Below are 12,234 nucleotides of genomic sequence, written 5' to 3'. Positions count from 1 at the left end.
CACCTGGAGCAATTATGAGTCACTGCACTAACTGTTGGCTACTCCACAAGAGCAGTGCTAATGTATGGGCATAAACATTCTTACTTAAGATAGTTTGACAACATCCTCGTTTAGCAAAACAATGATTGTAGGTTCTCCACTTGGGCCTATTACTTCCCCTCTGTGTGTTTTTAAAGAAGGATCACATAGTAGACAGTATTTTTAAACTTTAAAACTTTAACTGCATGTCATAAGTAACTTCCATCTTTTAATCGTTTGATTATTTGATTTTTTAACAAAGGAAACAAGAGAGGTGTAACATTAACAAGTCACATTCACTGAACACTTACAGAGTGGTCCTGCTTTAGGGGTGGGGCATATACTAATTCACAAGATAGCACTTTCTGCTTGTTAGGAATTTTGCATTATATATGAACGATGGGTGTTGGAGCCTCCTATTCTCACAAAGAGCCCCAAGAGCTTAGCCAGCTGTTTGACACTATTAGCCCTGTGTATGTATTTGTGTTTTGAACAAGATATCAAGGGGTGGGCCCTAGATGTGCACTTAATCCATCGATAGACTTTCAAATGTCCTAAGATTTTGTTGTTGCCACTCAGGCAACAAACACTGACTTTCATGAAGTTAAGCAAGAATAGGAATTTGGAAGAATATTTTTTGAATATTTCTATTACTTTGTAAATAATACCAATCAAAGTTTAATGCTTCACTTTGCTTCAGGTCTTGAATTGCTTTATTACTTTCTTTCAGCGGTTTGTTTGTATTTTCTTGCATTTCTTTGAGGGATTCATTCATTTCTTTACATTTTTTTTTCATATACTTAGATTTCTGTAGGGCAATGGTTATCAACCTGAGTCACAACCCTTTCAGGAGTAACATATCAGATATCCCAGATATCCAGATATATGAGATATTTCCATATGACTCATAACAATAGTGAATTATATGATAATGTAGCAACAAAATAATTTTATTGTTTGGTGTCACCACAACATAATAAACTGTTCTAAAGGGTCACAGGATTAGGAGTGGTGGAGGACCACTACTTTAAAGGATTTATTCATTTCCTCTCTAAGGAGCTATCAACATTTGCATATCCCATTAGACTATATAGTTCATTTTAAGCTCTTCTACTTGTGCTTCAGATATGTTGAAATATGTAAGGCCCGCTGTGATAGGAGAGCAAGGGTCTAATGAAGAAATATTGTCATGTTATTTTATTTATTTATGTTTTTTTTTGAGACAGGGTTTCTTTTTTTTATTCAAAGTGATTTTATTGCTTGTGTATAAAAGGGAATTTATGTTACTAAAGCAGAGGCTGTGGATGACTCATATTTCCAGCGGGTAGGAGGATCGGCTTGGTCTTATAGTAACGAACCAGTTTGTTAGGAGCCAATTTCCTCCTAAAATCATTGCAGGAACCATGACCTTGGGGAGTCTGCAGAGAACCCCACACCCATAATTGTGTTAGGAATTGTTCTATTGAGCCTACCCCACATCCAAATTGGCTGTTAATGGAGAGCTATCTGTTAGTGGAACCCACCCCACATTCCAAACTATCTAGAGAACTAGGTGTGTCAACTTGTGACTTCCTGGCCTACAGTGACCTGACCGAAGGTAACCTCCTGGCTACGTGACCAACATGAACCACGTGGCAAGAGCTCAGGCCCCTGTGCCCACCCCCCAACTCCTTACCCTATATAAGCTGTACCCCATCTCTAATAAACGGAGGCTTTGACAAGAATCTCTCTTAGCCTCCTTCCTGTCTCCTCGCTCATATCTTACAGATAGTGCCTCTCTGGGACCCTGGAATAACTGACTGCAGGGTGGGTTACAACCCCTAGACTGAGTAGCCCACCCCAAAAGCAGTTTACACCAGCTGGTGAATTCTGCCTTCTATCAGAATCAGGCGGAATTTAGCATCCTTATCCTTTCTGTTCCTCTCAAGATGCTTTTGGACAGCAACTGCCTTCTTAATCAAATGGGAGAGATCCTCAGGGAGATCGGGGCCAAGGCCTTTGGATTTAAGGATTCTCAAGATTTTATTACCAGCCACAAAACGGACCTGGGCCACACCGTGCCGTTTGAGTCCCTCAGGATCATACCTATCTGGGAGGGAGGGAGGCCTTTCTTGGGCAGTTTGTAAATCTGCTCCTTCACGTCCTCAGATGTCAGCTTCACCTACCTGGGGAGGCTATGGCAGTAGGGCGGGGCCGACTGGGACAGGCCCTTCCTGGGAGCATGCATGCGACCCATGATGGCAGAGGTCTGGCAGCAAAGAGGGAGATAGGGTTTCTTTATGTAACAGTCCTGGCTGTGCTGGAACTCATCTTGTAGATCAGGTTGGTCTCAAATTCATTGAGATCTGACTGGCTCTGCCTCCCAAGTGCTCCGATTAAAGACATGCTTGGCCCAGATGCCCTGACTATTAATAATTATGTTTTTAAGGTGGCATCTAGACATCTGAATTTGGGATAAGTATAAGTCTAGTTGCTGCTATCTAGATTTGTACTTATTGGCTGAGCTTTCGTTTCTTTGTTTCTCTTTCTTCCATGAATTTTTGGAGAGTATGACGCCTGTGTGTTTTCTGTTTTCTTGGTGGGCTAAGGGAGTGTGTTCACAGAGAAAGGTTGCTGATTTGGAGTCTGAGATACTGGGATGAATTGAGAGAAAGAAAGGTGGAAGAAAAATTCTTGGTTATCCATTGGTAATGGGGTCACAGAGGGAAGGGAGACGACATCAAATTTCCGGGTAAAGAGCTTGGGATGGAACTGGGCTTATTGGATCTCACGAGCAATATGAAAGATACAGGTTGAACTTCAACCCATTTGCTGCCTTCAAGTGACCCTTGGGTTAGCAGCGGCTACTTGCTTTGTTTGGTTCTGGGACCAAGCAAGTAGTCTGGGAGGAAATTTGGAAGGAAGAAGATCTATGGGATTCATAGGAGTTCAGACGAGGGGATGGCAGGGAAGACTGCCAAGGGTCTACTGTTGCAGCATTGACAGTGAGATTCAGGCATTGATTCTGGGGAAACAGAGATTGAGGAGAAAGTCAGTGGGCAGTCTATCTGGTTGTCTCATATGCTAGAGTTTGGATTTCAGAAGGATCCACCTTCTGAAAAAGAGGTTCAAGGAAAGATCTCTAGTATCCACAGGAGTTTGGAGCAAGGAGACAGGGAATATTGCCATGGGTGTTGTGTTGCAGAGCCGAGGATGAGCTCAGGGAACTGGATCTGGGGAAAGAGAGAGAAAAGAAAAGTCTGCAGGTTTTCTGGCGGGCACGAACTGTGGGTTAGCTTGTGCAAGGCTGTTGTGGTTAGGGACTATTTCCTTGGTTTGCTGGTCTGCTGTGTTCCCAGTGAGATCCTGTTGTTGGAGGCTGGAATAATTCAATGAGCTGAGGTGGAGAGGCTTAGGGAACAAGATACTTGTGCTTCTTTGGGAGAGGCGTGGGAATAGAAAGGGAGACTGCAGGGGATTTCCTAATACAGGTTTTAAGATATATTTTGAACATTTTTAAAATCATGTAGGAAAATACGATATGCCCTTATTTCTTCCAAAGTGTCTTTAATATCACCCATCCAAAAACAACGATTTCACGTTTTTCCCATCATTAAAATTTAAAATTTTTTTAAAATTTTCTCATGCATATGTTATATTATTCTCTTCATTTTATTTTTAATAAGTATTTTAATCACTTGGTTTATTTTATTTATCAAGTCTCTGCCATCTGTGAGGATGAATCTCATAAAATGAATGCTTATTTTTTGTGGTTTCTCTCATTTCTGCCTTGTATAGATAGTTCTTTTAGTAGCTTTTAAAGAAATACTTTTAAGATATGTTTTGTGAAGATTTTATCTCTATCTGTATATACCCTTTTTAGTTATTTATTCGTGTTTTTCCTAAGAAGATTATTTTAATTTTAATGAAGTCCAGCATTTCAATTATTTTATTCATGGGTCAGAATTTTGGCTTTATATTTAAAAATTAATGTACAAGCTAAAGGTCATATGAACACTCCCATGATGTCTCTTCTGAATTTTTTATATATCTACATTTTAAATTTCCACCTATGATCAATTTTAAATTATTTTTGGGAAATGTAGTGAAAGATGTCTGTACTAAAATTAATTTTTAACTAATAGATAGTAAATTTACAGATTTATTTTTATTAAAAGTTATCATCAATCAAGTGGATTTTGGAGTGTTTATGGAAAAATTAGCATAAATTTGAGTATGCAATTTACTTTTATCCTGTGTTACTTCATTACATCACTTTGTACATTTATTCTTTGTCTATTTTATTTTGAATTGGATTACATTTGTGTAAATATGTGAGCCTTCTCACTTTTTATTATTAATTGTTATATGATATAGTCTCTGATTTTCATCTTCTCTTTTGCATTTTTGAATAACTTCTGTTATATACAAAGCACCTTGCAGGCTTTTAAAATAAATTGCAAAATATTGAGACAACTTATTTCATAGTATTATAATATTTGTTGTTGTTTTCATCAGTGACGTTTAGTTTTAAATATAGTCATACTGATCATTAGAGGTATATTTATTTTCCCCAGTGCATTTGGGAAGCTTTTATTAAAAAAGTATATCTTTAATAGAAAATATTTAACTTTCTTTTTTATCTTGTATGAGTAAACTGCTATTCTCATTTATTGTTACGTAAGTGGAGAATTATTTGTTCTTGGTCTACATAGACAATTATATATCTCAAGAGCAACAACTAAACAAGCTACTTTTGAAACTTTCCTTTTCATTCTCATTTATTTCATTTATTTTTCTCAATAGGCTTCCAGTGTTTTCAGTATCACCTTGAATATAGAAATTAGAAAGGATGTCTTCATTTTGTTCCTAATCAAAGAGAAAATTTACTAAATTTGAGCTGATAGATTGGCATTCTTCAGGTATATTTGGCATATTATTTCATTGAGTTATTTCTGTAATTAAAAGAGGACATAGATTTTTCCTAAATCTTAATAATGTACCTTTGTACTTCTTTTTTCTGTTATGTCATATTTTTTGTTTCAAGATTTTTTATGTTATATTGTGAGTTACATATGTTTCCACTCATTCTATTTTTAAATAACTCCTTTATTTAGTTTTATGATCTATTCCTTATCACATTCTTATTATTAATTATTTATTTCACTAAATTTTATAATTAGTATATTATCATGAACAGTGTTAGTATGTAACATACTTCTAAACAATTAAAAGGCTTTTTTATTTTTACATCTTCTGACTTAAAACGTATGAATCAAAATTTTCCAATTTTTAAATATTATATCTGTCACTCTGGGTAATTAGCCAGGTGTTGTTCTATTATTCCCTACAATACCCTTTGGTAGGACCTCTTGAGCAAAGCAAATACTTATTAGTGTTCAGTTCAGGGGAGATCCTTGATGGAACAACATCTACCTTTCCTCATATTGCTAAAAGATCTTTCTCATGAGTATGTGTTCACTGTGTATTGGCAGGCAGGTTTTATCAGTGGAAGAGAGAAAACAGCAGCGGAGGCTTTTAGCATTTTCATTCAGAGGACTGGTGGTGGTGGGTAATTTATAGTGATGCTAACCCTACAGAGCTACTGGGGTTAGTTAAAAGGGAAAATGGGCCTTGAGAAAGTACACAGTCCAAAAGTCTTTAGGGCATGTCTCTGATGCTTCTTACATATGTCACAAGATTTAGACAGTGAAGTTTACGTCACCTAGTGGAGCTAGATAGGTATTTTAAGCATGAATAGAAAGAGTAGCAGAATAATAACAACAGAGTAAGAAAAGTATGATTTGTGAGTAGCTGCTGATCGATACTATTTAGCTGATGCTACAACATTAATAAGTTTTAATCCAGACATGAGAAAAAGTGCCTGTGTGTTTGTTAGTCACTTCTAGATTTGCCTAATACACAGTAGGATTTAGGCTCTGGAGTTATTGTGAGGGTTAAAGAAAAGTAAGTCTTTAACTCATCATTTTGCTTATATCCTGGAAACATCCAGGAAACAGTACTCAAAAGACATCAGTATTACATAGAAATAAATAGTGCACAAAAATAGTGCACACTTCTGGATTTATATGTTTGTTCTTGTCATCGTGTCCTGAGAATTATGGAATCTTTCTAGCTTTACAGATGTTAGCGCACAGGGAAGGGCTGCAGTTCTTGGGTTCTTGTCATGCTTATGCTTAAATAAAATTATTGGTGTTATATCATTATTAATTATAGTATTTAACATAAATGTAAAGGTATGAGAGGTAAATCTGATGCTATTAGCGACTGCAATGTTTATACTACCATGTAACAAGGAACCTTTGCTTTCTTCACTACCACAGTGATGATTAATCATAGCTTCACTGCCCTCTTCCAAAATGCTGTGGCTTGTGACCCCAAAGCTTTCACTAGCTAGAACTGGAGTATCCTGTTAACCAAGTGGACATGATTTACATGAAGTGCTTTTATTATTATAAGAACACTTCAAATCAACGTTGAAAAAGCAAGCTTCTGTGTTCTTTTTTCTCTTGCTGATTGTCACTGAATGTTTAGACCTTCTGTTAACTCTTCTTCCCAGTGATGTAACAAATGGTGCTATGTCTGTTCATGCATTAGACACCTTCTATACAACACCCCTCCTTACTGGAGTTCACTTTTTGGCTGCACTGGCTCATCAGGGCCCCGCCATCTACATGACTTCACTCTCCAAGTGTCAGAGTTACAGGCATGTACAACCATGCTAAAATTAGATCTGGGTGATAGCAGTTCAAATTCAGACCTCTATGCTTATACAGCAAGTATTCTAACCAACCGAGTTGCTGCCCCAGCATGCCCATTTCTTCTTGAACTCCATTTTATTTCTTTGGACTCTTGATACTTCAACTTGTTAATTTTTCCTAAAGTTGTTTTTCCTGCTAACTATTCTGACAAGCATATGCAAGCTGTTTCTTCAAGTCCTCTTTTGATTTATTCAGAATTTATTCCTAAAATAGTTTTGTGCCAGAGATGTTTCTAACTGGCTAAGATTCAAAATCATGTGGTGCAAAATAAACAGACAAATTCTAGGAAATTTTAATGTTTTTAAAATCCCACAGTATAGAAAAATACCCAGTGAGATAATTTCTTCTCTAGATGAACAACTAGAAAAGTGTAATAGCTGAGGAAATTATGTTATTTACCTATTTATTAAAAAATGATACTGAAATTGGTCCATTTATTATAGCACTCAGTAGATGAAAGTTTAAGTACTCTGAGGTTTGATATTGACAAACTATATCTTAGTCTTGAAATAAGCATGGGTAACCAAATGAAATCTTTTCTTAAAATCTAAAATAATTATAATAATATTAGTCATAATCAGTATAATAAAATGTGTGTAGGCCTATTTGGAGAATGGAAAAGGTAAATATACCAGAATACAGAACGAGATGAGTACCAAAGAGTCAGTATTATTTATTTGACATTTAGGAGACAGAAATAGGATAGTCTCAGGGACTCATTTCCTAGCAAATGCCGATTTTGTGAAGGAGAATTGCTACATCATATACAACCAAGGTTAATGGTGCCTATGAAATACCATGAAATGTTGTCCACTATCCCCCCACATACATGTGTATACATGTACACACATGTATACAATCATTGTACATATAAAGTAAGAAGGATACATTTATCTACTTAAATTTATTGAAAATTGATTATTTTCTCATAATATCCAGATTAGAGTTTGCCCCTAGCTCTACTCAATCCCAACTCTTCTGTCCCTGCCCTTTATGTGGAACATCTTTCTGTATATGTGTTGCTTTTATTGGTTGATAAAAGAATCTGTTTCAGCTAATGGCTTAGCATAGTATTATAAGGGAGGAAGTTCAAACAGAGATAGAGAGAGAGAGAGTTTAGGCAGAGTCAAGGAGTTATGTAGTTGCCAAGAGGAGAAAGATGCCAAAACTTTATCAGTAAGCCACAGCCTCACCGTGATGCATAGATTAAAAGAAATGGGTTATTTTATAATGTAAGACATAGCTAGGAATACACCTAAGCCATTTGTCACACAGTGTTGTAATTAACATAGCTTCTAGTGATTATGTGGGTCCTGAGTGACTGTGAAATGAAAAGGTAGTCTCCCTTTACATGCCCCTTCTCCCATATTCACACACCTCTGTTTCTCTGCAGAAAGGAACAGGCCTCAAAGACACTGCTAAGAAACACAACAAAACAAGATACAATAAGACAAAACAAAAGCCCTTATATCAAGGCTTTACTGGGCAACCCAACAGCAGGAAAAGAGTCTCAAAATCAGGCAAAGGAGTCCGAGAAATACACTTCCACTGTAAGAAATCTGGCCAAAACACCAAGCTAACAACTGTAACATATATGCAGAGGAGTTGGTGCAGACACTATGTTTGCTTCTTCAGTCTCTAAACTCATGTGAATCCTGCCCAGCTAATTACATGGGCCATGATATCTTGGTATTCTCTATCCTGTCTGACTCATACAAAAGCCCTCCTCTTCATGGGATTCCCCAAACTCCAAGGGGAGGCACTCAATGGAAACCTACAATTTAGACATTCTGTGGGTCTCTGCATCTGCTCCCTTTGGCTGCTGGAGGAAGCCTCTGATGACAATTGGACAAGGCACTGATCTATGAGTATAGCAGAATATCATTAGCAACAATTCCTTGATTTTTGTTTTTGAGGGAGGAACTAGCTGTGTTTGATTCTACCCTACATACCTGGGATATCTACTCTCAGGTACCTGGCCATCCAGTCAGTTCATGATGTGGGCTCTCTCCTGGCATGAGATTTGTTGACCAGTCTCACAAGCTCTGTGCCAACATTTCTCCAGCAGATCTTGCATACAGAGCAGACTTTCATCTCTGTCTGACCTCAGTACATTTGCAAAATCTATTTTATTTTCCATTACCAAGAAGATTCATTGGTCCTCACTGGAGCCCTTGTCTTTAACTAACTTCTCCATCTGGGTCTGTGACTGGAAACTTCACTATTAATTACTTAACAGCCAAAATTCACTTTTAATACATATCAATATATTTGACTTTCTGGGTCTAGATTACCTCAATATGATGCTTTTTCTATTTGCATTTATTTGCCTGCCAAATTCAAGTGATCATCTTTTTAACAACTAAATAATACTACAGTGTGTCTATGAACAACATTTTAAACTATTAACTAATAATTTTAGTTATTAAATTCCATGGAGGGACTTTTAGGTTGTTTCAAATTTCTGGCTATTATTAGTAAAGCCAGTTGGCTGAGCAACACTCATTGGTGTAGAATAGACTGTCTTTGTGAATAGGCCCAAGAAAAGTATAGCTGAGTATTGAGGTAGAATGATTCCTGATTTATTGAGGAACTATCATATTGATTTTCATAGTGGCTTACCAACTTCGCACTCCCACAAACAATGGAAAAGTGTTCCTCTTTCTCCATATCCTCTCTAGAATGAGCTGCCATTTGTCTTATTAATCTTAGCCATTCTCAGAGGTTTCAAATTGTAACTCAAGTACTTTTGATTTGAATTCCTTTGATGCCTAAGGATTCTGAACATTCCCATAAGTATGTCTCAAACACTTGAGATGCCTCTATTGAGAATTCTCTATTTAGATCTGTACCCATTTTTTAAATTGATTTTTAGTATATAGTTTTTGAGTTCTTTATATATTTTGGATATTAGTGCTCTATCAGGTTTAGGCAAAGATCTTCTCATTCCATAGGCTGTCACTTTGACCAATTGATGGCAGCCTTAGGCTTTATAGGAACTCTTTATTTTCTTGAGATCTCATTTATTATTTTTTTATTTTTATTCCTCTATTAATTGTTTTTCCATTTTTTAACTTGTCTCCTGTGCCAATGAGTTCAAGGTTATCAGTTTCAATGTGTCTGTTTTTATGTTAAGGTCTTTTATCTACTTAGACTTGAGTTTAGAACAGAATCACAGATAAGCATCTATTTGCATTCTTTTACATGCAGATATGTAGTTTGATGAGAAAAAATATTAAAGATGTTTTCTTTTTTTAGCTTCTTTAGAAATAATCAGATGTGTGGTGATACCTTATTTGTGCAAGTAAGGTTTGCCTGAAAAATCAGAGGGCAGAGCTAACAGTAGAGTTCTGGAGGTCTCTACAGACAGACAGGAAGTATTATGGTTGGAGGGAGTGATATGGTTTCATGAGGTTCTGAGAAGAAAGTGTATTCTTTTGTGTTTTGGTGAAATGTTCTGTAGATATCAGTTAGGTCCATTTGAGTAATAATGACTATTAGCTATAGTATTTCGTTTTTAAGTGTTTCTTATTCCTGAATAATCTGTCCATTGGTGAGAATGCGGTATTGAAATCTCCCACTTTCTATGTATGAGGGTCAATATGTGATTTAAGTTGAAGTGGTATTTTAAATAGTAGGTGTCCTTGTGTTAGGCATAGATGTCAAGAATTGAAATGTCATCTTGGAGAATTTTTCCTTTCATGAATGTTTAGTGTCCTTCCTATCTCTTTTGATTAGTTTATGTTTAAGGATTCTTTTCTTTAATATTAGAATGGGTACACCAACTTGGTTCTTAAGTCCATTAGCTAAGAATATCCTTTACCAATACTTTACCCTAAGATAATGCCATCTTTATTTGTGGTTTGTTTCTTGGATGCAACAGAAGAAGGTACCTGTGGTGTTTGCATCCGTTCAGTTAGTCTCCTTCTTTTTATTGGGAAATCCAGACCAGTGATATTGGGAGATATTAATAATTAATTGTTTATTCAAGTTATTTTGCTGTTGGTGGCGGGGGAGTGTGTATCAATGTTTGTGTGTGTGTGTGTGTGTGTGTGTGTGTGTGTATGTGTTTATCTTCTATTCATTATAATGGTGTGATAGACGAAATGAAATTTTTTGTCATAGAAAATGTTAGATCTAAAATCTCCTGTGAAAAAAATACAAGAAGCTGGGAAAATATGAAAATACAAAACTTAATAATATTAGAAATAAAAAAACAAAGAAGGTTCCCACCTCAAAGGCCCAGAAAATATTTTCAACAAATTAGTACCTAATTGCGATATATATATATATATATAGCCTAACTGGATTTTTTGTCAGACAACAGAGATAATGTGCTCCTGACTTTTTCTCCTGCTTTTGAGAACCTTTCCCCCTGCTGGATTGATTTGTTAAGCCTTTATATCTTTATATGAGGGTTTGTGACTAGTCTTATTGCAATATATTATGCTATGTTCAGTTGATATCCCTGAAAAGACTTCTCTTTTAAAGAAGGGGAAAACAATAGGAGCAGATCTGGGGTAAGAGGATGTGGAAAGAACTGGAAGAAGTAGAGAGAGACAAAAGTTAGATGGGGTGTAATGTATGAGAGAAGAATAAAATAAAATGAAATGAATCAAAGAAGAAGCCTTTCCTAACCTAAAGAACACAATACCTATAAAGGTAAAATTACACAAAATGTCTTGATATCATTTTGATATTCCCTTAATGAACCAAAAAATTGAATGGTTCACACCCCAACTGGCCTATGTTTATACTCAGAATTATTGTCAAAATTTCTTCACTGAGTGAATTTGTATTCCTTCTTTTATAACAGACTTATGACTAACTTTTTCCAGCTTTACCCATTACTGTACATTAATACTTATGAAAAAATACAAATTCTTTCATAACTCAATTAAAGTTGTGATCATTTTTAGTAAAAATGCATATCAGTTGTGGCCATCTTCTAATATGAGTTTCTATAACACTTTATACCAAGAGTCGTGCTTTAATCATCTATATATTGACAGCTTTTGTACCATTATGGTAAGCATCCTGCTTGCACACTCTTCCCCATAACTCTAAATCTAAATTCTCTCTTCTGATTATTCGCACTTTCCAATATTGGACACTAGCCAAGCTTTCTGGAGTACTAATTCAGATTTACCTTTACTGTGTTCTTTAGTTCAGGAGCAGTATTGTATATTAGGCTAATCACGACAGAAGCTTGGAAGGGATTTTTATTGATTTGTTTATAGTTTTTGTTGCAATTGTGATTTCTCACAGATCTCAGGAGAGTAGAAGAGTACATGCGCAGATTGATTTTGGCTCAACTCGTGCTTTTACTTTTGGGAAGGGTAAATTTTATAACCAAATTTAAAAGTATATAATAATGACATTCACACATTTGGAAAGGACAGTATATTACTGTTGCTGCTTTAACATAAATTAACTATTTTTGTTTGCTTTGTTT

The 12,234-nt window shown here is 35.9% G+C and overlaps 1 pseudogene; it reads right to left on the bottom strand.

Moving 5' to 3' along the window:
• Positions 1-1,296: 1,296 nt before the first annotated feature.
• On the bottom strand, positions 1,297-2,254 carry LOC101994797 (annotated as a pseudogene).
• Between the last annotated feature and the right edge of the window lie 9,980 nt (positions 2,255-12,234).

This window comes from Microtus ochrogaster, linkage group LG1, assembly GCF_000317375.1.
Source record: "Microtus ochrogaster isolate Prairie Vole_2 linkage group LG1, MicOch1.0, whole genome shotgun sequence".
In the NCBI taxonomy this organism is placed as follows: Eukaryota; Metazoa; Chordata; class Mammalia; order Rodentia; family Cricetidae; genus Microtus; species Microtus ochrogaster.
This window is presented reverse-complemented; position numbering and strand designations above follow the sequence as displayed.